This window comes from Carcharodon carcharias, chromosome 9, assembly GCF_017639515.1.
Source record: "Carcharodon carcharias isolate sCarCar2 chromosome 9, sCarCar2.pri, whole genome shotgun sequence".
In the NCBI taxonomy this organism is placed as follows: domain Eukaryota; kingdom Metazoa; phylum Chordata; class Chondrichthyes; order Lamniformes; family Lamnidae; genus Carcharodon; species Carcharodon carcharias.
Window position 1 is genome coordinate 59380271 of NC_054475.1, and position 18826 is coordinate 59399096.

At 44.7% G+C, this 18826-nt stretch overlaps 1 protein-coding gene across 3 annotated transcripts in view; it reads right to left on the minus strand.

Moving 5' to 3' along the window:
* LOC121281942 (apoptosis facilitator Bcl-2-like protein 14) overlaps positions 1 to 18826 on the minus strand; it is a 93099-nt gene that overhangs the window by 73448 nt on the left and 825 nt on the right. For 2 of the 3 annotated variants that reach the window (XM_041195179.1, XM_041195172.1), the window contains exon 2: positions 13983 to 14236. The gene's annotated coding sequence lies outside the window, so the exon portion shown is untranslated. Of the gene's footprint in view, positions 1 to 13982; positions 14237 to 18411; positions 18472 to 18826 lie in introns of those variants that run through there. The other variant, XM_041195176.1, reaches the window with a different exon arrangement.

Below are 18826 nucleotides of genomic sequence, written 5' to 3' on the forward strand. Positions count from 1 at the left end.
AATGAGTGCATCCTGTTGTACCATGGTTAGGATGGCAGTTACAATGTGCCTTGGAGGGAGCTGGTGAGTGGGCAGCACCATGGTACCAAGCAGTAAGTAGAGAAAGAAGGGATACATATGTAGCTATGAAGGATAGTGGTGTGGGAATATACAGATCTATTCAAGAAGACAAGCTGTATAGAACCAATCTGTAAATTTAATGACCAAATAGTATTATTTACAACCAATAATGAGGTACCAAGTATATAAAAGATGGATATTAACCAAATTCTTTGGGGAATAGATTGTGGAGAAACTGTTGATCTATCCTTTGTCCTCTGCTCCTGCTCTGACCTGTAGTACCCACTGAAGATAGTTCCTAACATATCCCCAACTCCATTATCCACGACCATTCACCCTCAACCAATCATTGAGTCTATAACCCTTTTAACCCATGCATGGGTCTATTTCCATCCTCTTCCTCCCTGACTCCCAGCAGCATCCCGGCAGATTTCCTGTAGCTTCCCAGCAGGCACAACTTCAAACAAACTGCAGTGAAACATTCTTGGACTACAATAGAAAGCAGGTGATGCTTTAACAATGAAGATTCTTTTTGAGGCTGTCTTACATAGAATTTACAGCTGTCAGTGCTGGCGTTTATCCTTCAAACCAGCTCCTTCCACCCTTCCTCATGTAAACCCAGCAAAACATCCTCATCTTCCTTTATCCCTTATGTGTTTATTTAGCTTCCCCTTAAATGCATCTATGTTATTCACCCAACCATTCCTTGTGGCACCAATTTCACATTCCAGCCACTTTTTTGGGTAAAGAGGTTTCTCTTGAATTACCTATTGGATTTTATTAGTCCCTAGTTATGAGCTCCCCTGCAAGCAGAAACATCTTCTCTACATCTACCCTATCAAACCCTTTTATAATCTTCAAGTTCTCAATCAGGCCATTCTCAGTCTTCTATTTTCTAGGGAAAAGAGCTCCCAGTCTATTCAATCTTTCCAGGTAGGTTGAATATCTCTGTTCTGGTATCACTCTAGTAATTTTTTTTTCTTCACCAGTCCCTCTTTTTTTAAGATAATATGGGCATCAAAATTGTTCACAGTTCTAATTACTTCAGTTGTTGTTATAGAATAATATGAACTTACCAGATAGAAGGAGGCCATTTGATCCATTGTGCCTGTGCTGGCTCTTTGAAATAGTTGTCTTGCCTAGTTCCACATCCCTGCTTTTTTGTCCGTAACCCTGTAAGTTCCTCAAATTAAGTGGTGATTCATTTTGATATAAAATAAATCATACAATTCTAAAGGGGGTGCAGGAGCAGAGGGACCTGGGTGCATATGTGCATAAGTCATTGAAAGTGGCAGGACAGGTTGGGAGAGCTGTGAATAAAGCATGCAGTATCCTAGGTTTTATTAATAGGAGCATAGAGTACAAGATGAAGGAGGTTATATTGAATTTGTACAAGTCACTAGTTCGGCCTCAGCTGGAGTATTGCCTCCAGTTCTGGGTGCCAAACTTTAGGAAAGATGTGAAGACATTGGAGAGGGTGCAGAAAAAAATCCACCAGAATGTTTCCAGGGATGAGGAACTTCAGTTACATAGATAGATTGGAGAAGTTGGGACAGTTTTTCTTGGGGAAGAGAAGATTGAGAGGAGATTTGATACAGGTGTTCAAAATCATTAAGGGTCTGGACAGAGTAGAAAGGGAGAAACTGTTTCCATTGGTGGAAGAACGGAGAATGAGAGGGCACAGATTTAAAGTAACTGGTAAAAAAAGCAATGGAGACATGAATAGAAACTTTCACAAAACGAGTGGTTAAGATCTGGAATGCGCTGCCGGCAAGTATGGTGGAGACAGGTTCAATTGAGGCATTCAAGAGGGAATTGGATTATTATCTGAAAAGGAAGAATATGCAAGGTGATAGGGAGAAGGCGGGGGAACGACACCAAGTGAATTGCTCATTTGGAGAGAGGGTGCAGGCTCAACAGGCCAAATGGCCTCCTGTGCTTTAACGGCTCTGTGATCATCAAGCATCTGTCAAAATCTCTTTTAAAATTATTTATGGAATCAGCTGCTACCACTTTTTCTGGTAAAGGATTCCAAATGCTGTCACCTGAGTGAAAAAAATCTCATCTCCCATGTAGATCTTTTGCCCATGATTTTACATCTATGAACTCTGGTTATTCATCCACTCACCAGAGAAAAGAGTTTTTTAACTATCTACTATATCAAAACCTTTATTATCCTACCTCACCAGCTTCTCTCCTCAAAGGTGAACAATCTTACATTCCCAACCTCTCCCCCAGCTCTGGTAACATCCTGGTAAACTTTGCTGTACCCTTTCAAAGGCCTTTACATCTTTCTTGGTATGGTACTGAGAACTGTTCACAATAATTCAGCTGTAAGTTATATGGAAAGATCTAGCATGATCTCTTTGCTCTTAATTCTATTCTGCAAGTTATAAACCAAGTAACCCACAGACTTTCTTGTCATGCAACCATTTAGGATTTATGTATATGGACATTAAAGTCTTTCTCCTCATCTACACTTTTCAAAATCTTGACATTTATAGTGTACTGTCTTTATATTAGTCCAATCAAGTTCATCATCTCACTTTATATTTATTCATTTGTGTGTTGTGAATGGGAAAAGCTAGGCCAGCATTCATTACGCATCCCTAGCTGCCCTTGAGAAGGTGACGGTGAGCCACCTTCTTCAACCGCTGCAGTCCATGTAGTGTAGTTTAGGGAGGGAGTTCTGGGATCTGACCATCAACAGTGAAGGAACGGCAATTTAGTTCCAAATCAGGATGATGTGTGCCTTGGAAGAATGGAGACGGGCGCTTGAGGAAAATAAAGTTGCAGGGCTACGGGGATAGGCAAGGGGAATGGGACTGACTGGATTATGACCAGATTATTTTGCAGAGAGCTGACATGGCCTAAATGTGCTGAGTGGCCTCCTCCTGTGCTGTAATGACTCTATGGGCAGAATTTTCTGCCTGTCGGGTGGGCGGTGCGGGAGCGGGCGCAGGCGAGCATGGACCTTGATCGCCTCCTGAAATTGGGTCCACACCATCATTTTACATGGGCGGGCCAATTAAGGTCTGTGCAATGACCACTGGGTCCAATGGCGACCCGGCGGCCTGTTTTAAAAAGCTGCTGCAGCCTTTCCAAGGCTGAGAATCATGGCCAGTGGAAGGGCTTCCCAGAACATTGCTGGTGAGCACGCCAGGCAGGAGGGTAGGGCAGGGGGGCACTGTGCCCCTCATTTTTCTGATGATTGCCTTGCTACTCTCCTTGAGGAGGTGGCAGCATGGCGAGAGGTCCCTGTACCCCAGGATGGGAGGAGGAGGCCCCCCCCCCACATGACCAAACATGCCTGGGAGGAGGTTGCGGAGGTGAGGAGCTCCCGCGACATGGTGCGGCGCACCTGGATCCAGTGTCGCAAGTGCTTCAACAACCTATTGCGCCCAGGAAGGATGAGTACCATGTTGGCATTGGTCACTTAACCCAGCAGGTAGCCTTTCCCTGCTGGTGCCACCCCCCGCACCCCAAGTCCGAGTATAGTGACTGCATTGATTCATTGACGGCATGTGTCCTTCGCTGGGTGGGCCAGCAGATATTGCTCATGCCAAGGTCACCCTGAGAGGGTGGTGAAGAGATGGGTTCGGCTCCCGCAGCATGTGGTACATTGAGACCCACATTACTGTTTTCAGGGCAGCCTGGAGGATCTGCACCTTGGCGCAGTGCTGGAACTCCAGGACATGTCCAAGTCAGGGTGATGACATGCTGGGAGGGGAGCTTCAAGGTGGCGTGGCACCAATCGACCTGCTGTTCTCTGCACTCCACTTGCACCTCCTTGCTATGGAAGGTTAGACCGTGTGGTGCCTAATGTGATGGACTGGTGGCGGGCGGCACAGTTGGCGATACTCAACATTGTGAAGTATTGCAGATTACACAAGTATCAGTAACTTTGAAACGTCAATATTTGACAGAGCACACTTGCGACCCCTCTGAGCCCTCTTATCCCGCCCGTGGATGAGGTTTATACAAATGTGTCCTACCCGCCTGCCTGTTGCGCCCGTGCGCCGGCCTGAAGATTGCATGGGCGCTGAAAAATCGCCATCGATTGGCGCCTCAAGGGCCTTCAGTGGCCTGTTAATTAATGGTGGGCGCGCATCGGAGGTCAATATGCACCCGCCCAACGAAATACTGCAATGGCATGATGTGACATCGGGACATTCGCCCAACATCACCGTGTGTCATTTTACATGTGGGTTTGCGCAGCCCACTCCCGGACACCAACTGGAAAATTCTGGCCTATAGGTCGAATCTTCCAAAGAGTGGCGCTCACTGACGGACTGCCACTCCACTCCTATTTTCTTACTCAACACTGGAGCTCCGCATTTCTGGCCCGGACTTCCAAACCGGCATCTTCAGAACGTGGAGCATACCTGTTCCTGCAGTCCTTCCTTGTAGGGCAGGAATGTGGCAGGAAGCCAAGTCACACCCCTTTTTACAGCACTAGCTGCTGTATTTTGGTAAATCTTCATTCATGAATACACTGAAAAACTTTGGGACAATTAAATAGCTTTTCAGTGTATGAGTGAATGAGTGTGAGTGAGCCAGCTGGGTCAGGTTGGCAGGGTGGGTAGGGTGGCAGGGTATGAGGTTGGGTCAGATCAGGTGGGGGTGGGGGGAGTCAGAGGGTGGGGGGAAAGTTGGAGGATCAAGGGGGATCGGAGGTGTCAGGAGGATTGGAGGGGTGTCTGATGTGGGAGACAGTTTCAGAGGGTCCCAGTGAGTGGCGGAATTGCCCATTGGAAGTTGAAATAACCTGGGGAATTCCTGCGGAGTCCTTGCTTTGGGACTTCCAAGGGCTCCCATTGCGCTTATTTGGGCATGTGTCTGCTTTCCATCCATCCGGAGACCAGAAGATCTGGGCCTATGATTTAAATTAGTGAGGGAGGATTTTGCAGGGTTGACTGGACAGGTTGTGTCTTTATCGTTTCCAGTGCCGAGGTCAATGTCAGCTGATCAATCCGGTTTTATTCTTTAACTTATCTGCAGGGATTTGATACAACTGAGTGGCTTGCCACTTCAGGGAGCAGTTAAGAGTAGGTATATTGTTGTGGGTCTTCTCACATTGAACTCCATCTGCCATTTCACAATCCTGTCTATGTCATGCTGAAGTCTATATCTATGCTCATCATTATTTACTACTTTACCAAGTTTCATTTCATCTGCAAACTTTATAATGCTGCCACACCCTGGGTCTAAATCATTTATAAAAATTGAAGTGTAATGGACCCGTGCAACCATCTCAAAGTCTGAAAAAATCCATCTGCCAACACCCTTGTTTCCTGTCAGAGATAATTGTGTACCTATCCTGTCATTCTCCGCTTAATTCCTTGGCTTTCCATTTTCTTAACAAGCCTTCTGTGTGGCACTTTGTCAAGTGCCTTCCGAAAGTCCACGTACACAACATCTCCTGTACTACATTGATCAACTGTTACCTCCATCTAAGAAATCACTTGCTTATCAAATCCGTGCTGGTTTGCCGTGATTAACCTATGCCTTTCCAAATGAAAGTTTATTTTGTCTCTGATTATGGTTTCCAATATCTTCTCCATATCAAGGTGCTTCTCTGCTTCCAAATAAGCTTTTTAACAAATGGGAGGCACCACAACACTGAACTTCTATCACTAAGTGTTGATTATTAACAGCATTCTGCAAGAACTGGAGCAGCAGAATCCTTCTGTATTCAAAAGGTCCAAAGACAAACAGCTACATCGACAGTGCCAACCTACCGCTCAAGTTGGATAGCAGCTGAGGAATCGGTAGGAATCAGATTGTAATTTGCAAAACTCCTGATCTCCACCTATTACAATAGAGGGATTGGATGTGCAGACATTCATTTGCATTACATTTACGATGCTGACATGAGAAAAAACACAAAGGAAGCTGGTTTGCAGTGTTACTTGGGAATAGAATGGGAGCAAAGGATCAGTCCATTTCTTTCTTAAGTATAAAGGCTGTCCTTTCTCCCGTGTCCTGTTCAGGTGTTGTAACGAACCTTTTACCAAGTCCATCAGGAAGGATGTGGTCACAAGAAGGGTGACAATCCCAAGCAGTGGAGGCACTCAGGTCAAAGCCTCCCTGTATATGGAAGGCATCACTGTCGTCTGCTTGGATCCGCTATCAGTGTGCAGACTGACAAGCATCTGCAACCAGTTCAAACTGGCATCAGGAGCCAAAGTAAATTGTGGCAAAAGCGAGGTCATGCTCTTTGGGACTGGGCCAACTGATCCTTTGTCACCTTCACCGTCAGGTCAGACTATCTGATGGTACTGGGGATATGGTTTGGAGAAGCCAGGGCGTGTGCCAAAAACTGGGAGGAGTGATTAGCTATGGCAAAACAAAAACTCAGCATGTGGGAGCTACGGTCCCTCTCTATTGCAGGTAAGAACCTGGTTATTAGGTGTGAGGCACTCTCAGGTTTACTTTATGTAGCGCAGATCTGGTCCATACCTTACACTTGCACCATGATCACCCAAACCATCTTCCGCTTTATCTGGAGATCAAAAATGGACTGGGTCACAAGACCATAAGACTTGAGAGCAGAAGTAGGTCATTCAGTCCATTAAGTCTGCTCCGCTATTCATTGAGATCATGGGTGATCTGATAATCCTCAACTCCACTTTCCTGCCTTTCCCCATAAGCCTCGATTCCTTTACTGATTAAAAATCTGTCTATCTCCGACTTGAATATACTTAATGACCCAGCCTCTACAGCCTTTTGCGGTAAAGAATTCCACAGATTCACTAGCCTCTGAGAGAAGAAATTCCTCATCTCTTTTAAATGGGCGCCCCCTTACTCTGAGATTATGCCCTCTGGTCTTAGACTCTCCCACAAGGGGAAACAACCTCTCAGCATCTACCCTGTCAAGCTCCCTAAGAATCTTACATGTTTCAATGAGGTCACCTCTTCTAAACTCCAATGAGTACAGCCCAACCTACCCAACTTCTCCTCATAAGAAAATCCCTCCATACCTGGGATCAACCTCATGAACCTTCTCTGGACTGCCTCCAATGCCAGTACATCTTTCCTTAGATAAGGGGACCAAAACTGTTCACAGTATTCTAGGATAAAAGCAAAAAACTGCGGATGCTGGAAATCCAAAACAAAAACAAAAATACATGGAAAAGCTCAGCAGGACTGACAGCATCTGCGGAGAGGAACACAGTTAACGTTTCGAAGTATGTTATATTTCACCTCTCTTCTATTTTTACTTAGTTCTGTTGAAGGGTCATTCGGACTCGAAACGTTAACTGTGCTCCTATCCGCAGATGCTGCCAGACCTGCTGAGTTTTTCCAGGTATTTTTGTTTTTGTTTTGCACAGTATTCTAGGTGTGGTCTAACTAATACCTTGTATAGTTTTAGCAAAACTTCCCTATTTTTATACTCCATTCCCTTTGATATAAAGGCCAACATCCCATTTGCCTTCCCTATTACCTGTTGAACTTGTATGCTGGCTTTTTGGGATTCATGCACAAGGACTCCCAAATCCCTCTGTGCTGCAGCTTTCTGCAGTCTTTCACCATTTAAATAATATTCTTCTCCTTTATTCTTCCTGCCAAGGTGCATAACCTCAATTTTCCCCAAACTATATTCCACCTTCCAAGTTTTTGCCCACTCACTTAACCTGTCTTTATCCCTCTGTAGTCTCCTTGTGTCATCCTCACCACTTGCCTTCCCACATACTTTTGTGCCATCCTCAAACTTGGCGATTGTACATTTACTTTCCTCATCTAAGTCATTAATATATATTGTAAATAATTGTGGCTCCAGCACTGATCACTGTGGCACTCAAATAGTTACAGATTGCTATCCTGAAAATGTCCCCCCTATCCCAACTCTCTGCCTTCTATTAGTTAGCTAATCCTCTATACATGCTAATATACTACCCCCAACATTCTTATCTTCTTATTTAGCCTCATGTGCAGTACCTTATCAAACGCTTTTTGGAAATCCAAATATATTACATCTACTGGTTCCCCTTTATCTGTCCTGCTTGTTACCTCCTCAAAGAATTCTAATTCTTCATGAAGCCATGCTGTGCTTGATTATATTATGCATTTCTAAAAGCTCTGCTATTACATTCTTTATAATAGACTCTAACAATTACCCAATGACAGATATTAAGCTAACTGTTCTTTAGTTACCTGTTTTTTTTTGTCTCCCTCCCTTTTTGAATAGGGGTGTTACATTGGCAGTTTTCCAATCCTCTGGGACTTTTCCAGAATCTAAGGATTCTTAGAAGGTAACTACCAGTGCATCCACTATCTCTGTAGCTACCTCCTTTAATATCCTTGGATGCAACCCATCAGGTCCAGGGGACTTATTGGCCTTTAGCCCCATTAGTTTCCCTAGTACTTTTTCTCTAGTGATAGGTATTGTATTTATTTCCTCCCCCATTTTTTCCCCTTGATTATTTAGTATTTTTGAAATGCTATTAGTACCTTCTACCGTGAAAACTGATGCAAAGTATTTATTCAACTCCTCTGTCATTTCCTGGTTCCCCGTTATTATTTCCCCAGCCTCATTCACCTCATTCTCTAAGGGCCTACGTTTATTTTGGCCTCTCTCTTCCTTTTTATATATTTAAAGAAGCTTTTACTGTCCAATTTTATATTACTTACTAGTTTACACTCAAAGTTTATTTTCTCCCGCTTTTTTTTTGGTCATCTTTCTTCCTCACTGGGATATATCTTTCTTGTGAGTCATGTTTTCTTAAACGTCTGCCATTGTTCATCAACTGTCTTTTCTGCTAGACCCCTTTCGTAGTCCACTCCAGCCACCTCTGCCCTCATTCCTTTGTAATTACCCTTATTTAAGTTTAGCATAGTTGTTTCCAACCCAAGTTTCTCACTCTCAAACTGAATGCTAAATTCACCCATATTATGGTCAATGTATCTTTTACTTTAGATCATTTATTAAACCTGCCTCATTACACATTACCAGATCCAAAATAGCCTGATCTATGGTTGGATCCATAACATATCGTTCTAGGAAACTGTCCTGAATACAGTCCATGAATTCTTGCCTAAGGTTACTTCTGCCAAATTGATTTCCAAATCTACATGAAGATTAAAGTCACCCATTATTAATGTACTGCATTTTTTACGTGCCCTCATTGTCTCCTGATTGTCTCTGTCCTACAGCATAGCTACTATTAGGGGGCATCTAGTCTACTCCCACCAGTGTCTTCTTCCCTTGTTATTTTTTACCTCCACCTATATGGATACTACATCTTCCAATCCAAGATCCTTTCTTGCTATTGTACTTATTCCATCTCATTCTAACAAAGCTACCCCAGCACCCTTTCCTTTCTGCTTGTCCTTTCAAAAAGTCACATACCCCTGAATATTTAGTTCCCAGCTTTGATCACCTTGTAACCGTGTCTCTGTAATGGCTATAAGATCATACTCATTAACCTCTATTTGTGCCATTAATTCATTTATTTTGTTCTGAATACTATGTGCTTTTAAATAAAGAGCCGTTAATTTTGCCTTTTTACCATTTTTCTCCCTTTGGCACTATTTGCTGCTTTTTTTATGTTTGTACGCTCTGTCCCTTCCTGTCGCACTCTGGGTATCATTGCCTACATAGCTGCCCTGCAAGGCTGCCATATCCCTTTAGATATAAAAACAAAAAAACTGCGGATGCTGGAAATCCAAAACAAAAACAAAAACAGAATTACCTGGAAAAACTCAGCAGGTCTGGCAGCATCGGCGGAGAAGAAAAGAGTTGACGTTTCAAGTCCTCATGACCCTTCGACAGAACGGGTCATGAGGACTCTAAACGTCAACTCTTTTCTTCTCCGCCGATGCTGCCAGATCTGCTGAGTTTTTCCAGGTAATTCTGTTTTTGTTTTTGCCATATCCCTTTGCTTTGTATACCTATGTATCCCCTCTCCAGACCCCTCCACCCCTCTGTTCAGTTTAAAGCCCTCTCTACAGCCCTAGTTATTCAATTCACCAGGATACTGGTCCCAGCACGGTTCAAGTGAAGCCTGTCCCACCAGGAAAGCTCCCTTCTACCTCAGTACTGGTGCCAGTGCCCCATGAATTGAAACCCATTACTCCCACATCAAACTTTGAGCCACACATTTAATTCCTTGACTTTATTTACCCTATGCCAGTTTGCCCATGGCTCAGGTAGTAATATCTGGATCATTGGGATCTCTTCTGGGGCAGGTGGGACCTGTACAAGAAAGACGGGTTGCATCTAAACTGGAGGGGCACCAATATCCTGGCTGCAAGGTTTGCTAGTGTCAATCTGGAGGGTTTAAACTAGCATGGCAGGGGCTGGGAACCAGAGCAATAGGTCAGCAGGTGAAATAAAGGATTGGGAACCAGTGAATATGGCCAGTAGGACTAAGAGGAAGAGCAGGCAGGGAGAAATTACTGAACACAGTGGGACTGGGGGTCTGAAATACATTTGTTTCAATGCAAGAAGTATAACGGGCAAGGCAGATGAGCTTAGAGCTTAGATTAGTACTTGGGACTATGATGTTATTGCTATTACAGAGAGTTGTTTGAAGGATGGACAGGATTGGCAGATAAACATTCCAGAATTTAGATGTTTCAGGCAGGATAGAGAGGGATGTAGAAGAGGTGGGGGAGTTGCACTGCTGGTTAAGGGGAACATCACAGCTGTACAACAGGAGGACACCTCGTTGGGCTCATGCAGCGAGGCAATATGGATAGAGCTCCGGAATAAGAAGGGTGCAGTCACAATGTTGGGCGTTTACTATAGGCCTCCCAGTTGCTGGTGGGAGATTGAGGAACAGTTATGTAGGCAGATTTTGGAAAGATGTAAAAGCAATAGGGTTGTTGTGGTGGGTGATTTTAACTTTCCCTATATTGACCGGGAATCACTTAGTGCTAGGGGTTTGGATGGTGCAGAATTTGTAAGGTGCATCCAGGAGGGCTTCCTGAGACAATATGCAGATAGTCCAACTAGGGAAGGGGCAATACTGGACCCGGTATTAGGGAATGAACCCGGCCAGGTGGTCGACGTTTCAGTAGGAGAGCATTTCGGGAAAAGTGACCATAATTCAGTAAGTTTCAAGGTACTGGTGGATAAGGATAAACTGAGTCCTCGGGTTAAGGTGCTTAATTGGTGGAAGGCTAATTATAACAATATTAGGCAGGAACTGAGGAATCTAGACTGGAGGCGGATGTTTGAGGGCAAATCAACAACTGACATGTGGGGGGCTTTCAAATGTCAGTTGATAAAAATTCAGGACCGGCATGTTCTTGCTAGGATGAAGGATAAGCATGGCAAGTTTCAGGAACCTTGGATAACGAAAGATATTGTGAGATTAGTCAAAAAGAAAAGGGAAGCATTCGTAAGGGCTAGAAGGCTAGGAACAGCTGAAGCCTGTGGAGAATACAAAGAAAGTAGGAAGAAACTTAAGCAAGGAGTCAGGAGGGCTAAAAGGGGTCATGAAAAGTCATTGGCAACCAGGATTTAGGAAAATCCCAAGGCCTTTTATACATATGTAAAAAGCAAGAGGGTAGCCAGGGAAAGGGTAGGCCCACTCAGGGACAGAGGTGGGAATCTGTGTGTGGAGCCAGAAGAAACGGGAGAGATACTAAATGAATACTTCTCATCAGAATTCACCAAAGAGAAGGACTTAGTGATCAATTTGTCTAGGGAAGAGTGTGTAGATAGCCTGGATCATGTTGAGATCAAAAAAGAGATGTTAGGCGTCTTGAAGAATATTAAGGTGGATAAGTCCCCAGGACCAGATGGGATCTACCCTAGAGTACTGAAGGAGGCAAGGAAGGAGATTGCTGGGGCCTTGACAGAAATCTTTGTATCCTCACTGGCTACGGGTGAGGTCCCAGAGGACTGGAGAATGGCCAATGTTGTTCCATTGTTTAAGAAGGATAGCAGGGATAATCCAGGAAATTACAGGCTGGTGAGCCTTACGTCAGTGGTAGGGAAATTATTGGAGAAGATTCTTCGTGACAGGATTTACTACCATTTGGAAGCAAATGGGCGTATTAGTGAGAGGCAGCATGGTTTTGTGAAGGGGAGGTCGTGTCTCACTAACTTGATCGAGTTTTTCAAGGAAGTGACAAAGATGATCGATGCTGGAAGGGCAGTGGATGTTATATACATGGATTTCAGTAAGGCCTTTGACAAGGTTCCTCATGGCAGACTGGTACAGAAGGTAAAGTTGTATGGGATCAGAGGTGAGCTGGTAGGATGGATCCAGAATTGGCTTGGTCATAGAAGACAGAGGGTAGCAGTGGAAGGGTGCTTTTCTGAATGGAGAGCTGCGACTAGTGGAGTTCCGCAGGGATCAGTGCTGGGACCTTTCCTGTTGTAGTATACATAAATGATTTGGAGGAAAATGTAACTGGGCTAATTAGTAAGTTTGCAGACAGCACTAAGGTTGGAGGAGTTGCAGATAGTGAAGAGGATTGTCAAAGGATACAATGGGATATAGATCAGTTGGAGACTTGAACGGAGAAATGGCAGATGGAGTTTAATCCAGACAAATGCAAGGTAATGCATTTTGGAAGGTCTAATACAGGCAGGAATTATACAATAAAAGGTAGAACCCTTAAGTGCATCAACGGGCTGAGGGATCTGGGTGTACAGGTCCACAGGTCACTGAAAGTGGCAATGCAGGTGGATAAGGTAGTCAGGAAGGCATATGGCATGCTAGCCTTCATTGGCAGGGGTATTGAGTATAAAAGCTGGGAAGTCATGCTGCAGCTGTATAGAACCTTGATTAGGCCACACTTGGAATATCGCGTGCAATTCTCATCACCACATTACCAGAAGGATATGGAGGCATTGGAGAGGGTGCAGAGGAGGTTTACCAGGAATGATGCCTGGTCTGGAGGTTATTAGCTATGAGGAGAGGTTGGAGAAACTTGGATTGTTCTCACTAGAGTGACGGAGATTGAGGGGCGCCTTGATAGAAGTTTACAAAATTATGAGTGGCATGGACAAAGTAGATAGTCAGAAGCTTTTTCTCAGGGTAGAAGAGTCAATTACTAGGGGACATAGATTTAAGGTGAGAGGAGAAAACTATAAAGGAGATGTGCGGGGCAAGTTTTTTACGCAGAGAGTAGTGAGTGTCTGGAATTCGCTGCCAGAGGAGGTGGTGGAAGCAGGTATGATAGTGGTGTTTAAGAGGAAGCTTGACAAATGCATGAATAGGATGGGAATAGAGGGATATGGACCCCAGAAGTGCAAAATGTTTTAGTTGACGGGCAATGTGATCGACGTAGGCTTGGAGGGCCGAAGGGCCTGTTCCTTTTGTACTTTTCTTTGTTCTTTGTAATCCTGAGATTATTACCTTGGAGGTTCTGTTTTTTTAATTTAGTTTCTAATTGTTCAGCAGAACCTCCTTTCTAGTCGTATTAATGTCGTGGGTACCAAAGTGGATAACAACAACTGGATCCCTCCCCTCCCACTCCAAGTTCCTCTCCAGCCCCGAGGAGATGTCCTTAACCCTGGCACTGGGCAGGCAACACAGCCTTTGGGACTCACACTCACAGCTGCAGAGAACAGTAACTACCCCCTAATTATACTGTCCCCTAATACTAATACTTTCCTATTTCCTCCCCCCCACTCGATTGTACCATGGTGCTGTGGTCAGTTTGCTCATCCTCCCTGTAGTCCCCGCTTTTGTCTACACAGCTTGCAAGAACCTCATAACTGTTGGACAATTGCAGGGGCCGAAGCTCCTTGAATGCTACCCCTTGGGTCCCAAAACCTGCCTCACCTGCAGTCACACCTTCCTGTCCCTGATCACAGACCAAATTTGAATTACTTAATCCAAGAGTTGTGACCACCTCCTGGTGCAGTGTCCAGGTAACTTTCCGCAGGTCTTGACGATGTGCAAGTCTCTGGACAAGGGGAGGTGGGGATGGGCAAATGTAACCAACGTCATCCTTACCTGGATGGCCACCTTCAGATGTGGTGTATCAGGCTGTGTGCAGAATCTCGGTACACAGCCACCAAATGTCACTGCATGCTGAGGTTCTATCTGTCCCAGGCGTTGTGAAGGATGAGTCTAGCCATGCAGCCACAGAATGTGCCAAACTGTTGGACCATGCCGTACCACCTGCCCCTTGTGGAAAGGTTTATGTAGAAAAACACCTTTTACCGCAAGTCCATCAGGCAGTGGTCTGCGTGTATTTCTTCGAGACACTGTGGGAGAAGGAGATGGTAGATCCTGTCAGATGGTTCCCTGGACAGACTGTCAAAGTCATTTGGCAGAATTCCTCATCACCAGAAATTAAAAACAAACACCAAGACCTAGCCTGGTGGTGAGGAATGCCCTCCCCATCAGATCCTTCCTCCATGCCTGAGTCTCACCCCCTCTGTACATTGCCCTCGAGTGGGCTGTGATGGGAAAGAAACCATTATCCACCTCCTTCTGGAATGTGCCTTTGCAAAGGATTGGAAACAGATTTAGTGGTTTCTGTCAAGATCCATCCCAAGCAGCTCTATGACGCAGGACTCTGTATTCTATGTACTGTTCCCAGGGACACACACCAAGAAAAAGATCAACTGCAGCTGGAAGTCAATCAACTTGGGGAAAGATATTCTTTGGTCTTTCCTGAAACTTGTTGGTCCTCCAGTGCAAACAGTTGTCCCCGACCAGACTGGCACATTCCAATGTCCAGGACTACGTGCTGAGGGATACATTAAAGATTGAGGCAGCTGCCTTAAAGGTGCAATGGGGAAATGGCACCATTTAAGGCTCTCCTGCCATAGTACACTGAGGGGCTGGAAACTGGGTAAAACCCCTCAGGATGTATGCCTGACAAAATAAATATTGTAAATATTAACTGTAATTGCAAATGTAGTCAGGTCCACAAAGTACCACAAGGTGCCACATACTGTATTGAAAGAAACTACTTTGTTTTGCACTTTATGTAATATCAACTTTGAACGATTATGTAATGTACTTTTGTGAAGCATATTTTTGAGAAAATAATTCTTATGTATGCTTTGGGTGGTATTTTGATACAGGCTGAGGGAAATCAAACTCCGAGTGAGGAGGAGCGTCCCGGTACACCACCCCCCTCCACTTCTCTCCCCCCACCGCCACATACACCTTAAACCAGCTTATATTTCACCCCTTCCTTGGATTCACCCAGTTCTGTTGAAGGGTCATGAGGACTCGAAACGTCAACTCTTTTCTTCTCCGCTGATGCTGCCAGACCTGCTGAGTTTTTCCAGGTAATTCTGTTTTTGTTTTGTCTTATATACATATCAGTACATAGGATATACAGCATAGGAAACAGGCCTTTTGGCCCAACCAGTCCCTGTCAGTGTGTATCCTGCACTCAAGCCTCCTCCCAACTTTCCTCATCAATCTTCATAACCCTCTATTCCCTTCTCCCTCATATGCTTGCCTAACTTCCCCTTAAATGCATCTATACTATTTGCTTCAACCACTCTCTGTGGTAGCAATTTCCACATTCTTATCATTCTTTGGGTAAAGAAGTTTCTTCTGAATTCACAAGAGAAAACATTCTCTCTCTATCAACTCTAGCAAAACATTTCATCAGTTTTAAGACGTCTATTAGGTAAACAGAAAAGAAATCCAGTTTGTCAATCCTTTCCTGCTATGTTTTGGAGCTCCTGGACTGTCTGCAATGCAACCTCTGATGGCAGTGGCTGTTACCAAATCTTTGCTTCATTTAAATCTTCAAGCTGATGCCATACAGATGCTGTATGGGTTCCAAAGTTGGACAGGATGTCTTGACTAGCTCGGCTGAATTAAAGATATTAATGTGGGTTTCTACAATGTTACTGCTGCAGTGCTGTCAGTTCATCTATTCACCAGCAGAGAGTGCTGCAACTGCTTAGAAATGATACTGTTGTCTCTCCTGATGACACTTTACCCTGTGACACCCTATAGTGCAGTATCTCAAAGTAGGTTTCTAATACGTGCTGACATGAATGAACATACTGAGAACAAGGACCTTGTCAAATCGAGATACAAGGCTAGCAGCCACCACGAAACATAATGGTTCGGTGAGCAAGGTACTCATCAATTGTAAATAGAGATGCCACAGTGGCAGCTGTCACCAGTCACCAGAGACACATTGGAGATCTCTATCTTTAGTTTCTGTGTAATGTAGTGTAGTTTGTAACATTCAGTGATGAAAAATTGCCAGAGAAAATGGAAAGTTTTTCCATGAGTAAAACTCAAGCAGACAGGAATATTTACACCACTAACTGATTAATGATTCTCTGGGAAATGTGCAGGTCCTGGAAGAAGTCCTTTAATCATAGGGAAGGCAGTAGTGTAGTGGTAATACAGGGCTAGTAATCCAGAGGCCCAGGCTTATGCTTTAGGGAAAACTGGTTTAAATCCCACAATGGCCACTAATAGAATTTAAATTCAATGAATAAATCTAGAATTAGTCTCAGTAATAGTGACCATGGTATTGTCGATTGTTGTAAAGTTCCCTAATGCCTTTAGGGAAGGAAACTGCTGCCTCTTACCAGGCCTGGTCTGGCCTACATGTGACTCCAGACCCACAGCAATGTGGTTGATTCTTAAATGGCCTAGTAAGCCATTCAGTTGTGCTAAAAAAGCTAAAAAAGGAAATGAAACTGGATGGTCCACCTAGGCATCAGAAAGGACAACGGCACACCCAGCCCTGCTGACCCTGAAAAGTTAACTATATTAACATCTTGAGGCTTGTGACAAATTGGGAGAGCTGTCCCACAGAATAATCAAGCAACAGGCTGGCTGACATAGTCATTTACACAGAATCATACCTTACAGACAATGTCTCAGACACCACCATCATCATCCCAGAAGTGGCAACACAGTGGTACACAATCGGCAGGAAGTTGCCCTGCGAGTCCTCTAGACCCCATGAAGAGTCATGGTAGCAGTACAAACATGGACAAAGAAATATTGTGCTGGTTCCCCCAAGATGACGAATCAGTGCTCCTCCATGTTAAACACCACTTGGAGGAAGCACTGAGGGTGGCAAGGGCAGAGAATGTACTCTGGGTCGGGGACTTCAATGTCCATCACCAACAGTGGCTCAGCAGCACCACTGCTGGCTGAGTCCTATAGGATATAGCTGCCACACTGGTCTGCAGCAGGTGATGAAAGAGCCAAGAAGAGGGAAAACCTACATAACCTCATCCTCACCAACCTGCCTGCCACAGATGCATCTGTCCATGACAGTATCGGCAGGAGTGACTACACACAGTTGTTGTGGAGACAAAGTCCCATCTTCACATTGAGGTTACCCTCCATTGTGTTGTGTGGCACCACCACTGTGCTAAATGATAGACATATTTTGAACAGATCTAGCAACTCAAAACTGGGCATCCATGAGGCACTGTGGGCAGCAGATTTGCTGTAACCTCATGGCCTGGCATATTCCCCACTCTACCATTACCATCAAGCCAGGGGATCAACCCTGGTTCAATGAAGAGTTCAGGAGAGCATGCCAGGAGCAGCACCAGGCATACCTAAAAATGAGGTGTTAACCTGGTGAAGCTACAACAGGACTACTTGAGTGCCAAACAGCAAAAGCAGCAAGAGATAGACAGAGCTAAGCGATCCCACAACGAACGGGTCAGATCTAAGCTCTGCAATTCAGTCACATCCAGTCGTGAATGGTGGTGGACAATTAGACACCAAATTGGAGGAGAAGGCTCCACAAATATCCCCTTCCTCAGTGATGGGGGAGCCCAGCACAGCAGTACAAATGACAAGGCTGACGCATTTGCAACCATCTTCAGCCAGAAGTGCCAAGAGGATGATCCACCCAGCATCACAGATGCAGGTCTTCAGCCAACTTGATTCATTCTACATGACATCAAGAAATGGTTGAAGGCACTGCATACGGCAAAGGCAATGGGGCCTCACAACATTCTAGCAATAGTACTGAAGACTTGTGCTCCAGAACTAGCTGTGCCCCTATCCAAACTGTTCCAGTACAACAATAACACTGGCATCTACCCAACAATGCTGAAAATCGCCCAGGTATGACTCATACACAAAAGGCAGGACAAATCTAACCCGGCTAATTACCGCCCCATCAGTCTATTCTTGCTCATCAGGAAAGTGATGGAAAGTGTTGGCAACAGTGCCATCAAGCAGCACTTACTCAAAAATAACCTGCTCACTGATGCCCAGTTTGGATTCCACCAGGGCCACTCAGCTCCTGGCCTCAGTACAGCCTTGGTCCAAACATAGACAAAAGAGCTGAACTCCCGAGGTGAGGTGAGAGTGACTGCCCTTGACATCAAGGCAGCATTTGACCGTGTGTCAAATAGCCCTAGCAAAACTGGAGTCAATGTGGGTCAGGGAGAAAATCTTTCACAGTTTGGAGTCATACTTAGCACAAAGGAAGACGGTTGTGGTTGTTGGAGGTCAATCATCTCAGTCCCAGGACATCATTGCAGGAGTTCCTCAGGGTAGTATCCTCGGCCCAACCATCTTCAGCTGCTTCATCAATTACCTTCCCTTCATCATAAGGTCAGAAGTGGGAATGTTCGCTGATGATTGCACAATGTTCAACACCATTTGTGACTCCTCAGATACTGAAGCAGTCAGTATCCATTCTTCAAGAAATGCCAGCATCCGCAGTTTTTTTGTTTTTATATCAGTCAGTATCCATTATGCAGCAAAACCTGGACCACATTCAGATTTGTGCTCATAAGTGGCAAGTTACATTTGAGCCAGGCAATGACCTTTTCCAACAAGATAGAATCTAACCGGATCACCACCCCCCATCCCCATCCTCATCCTCC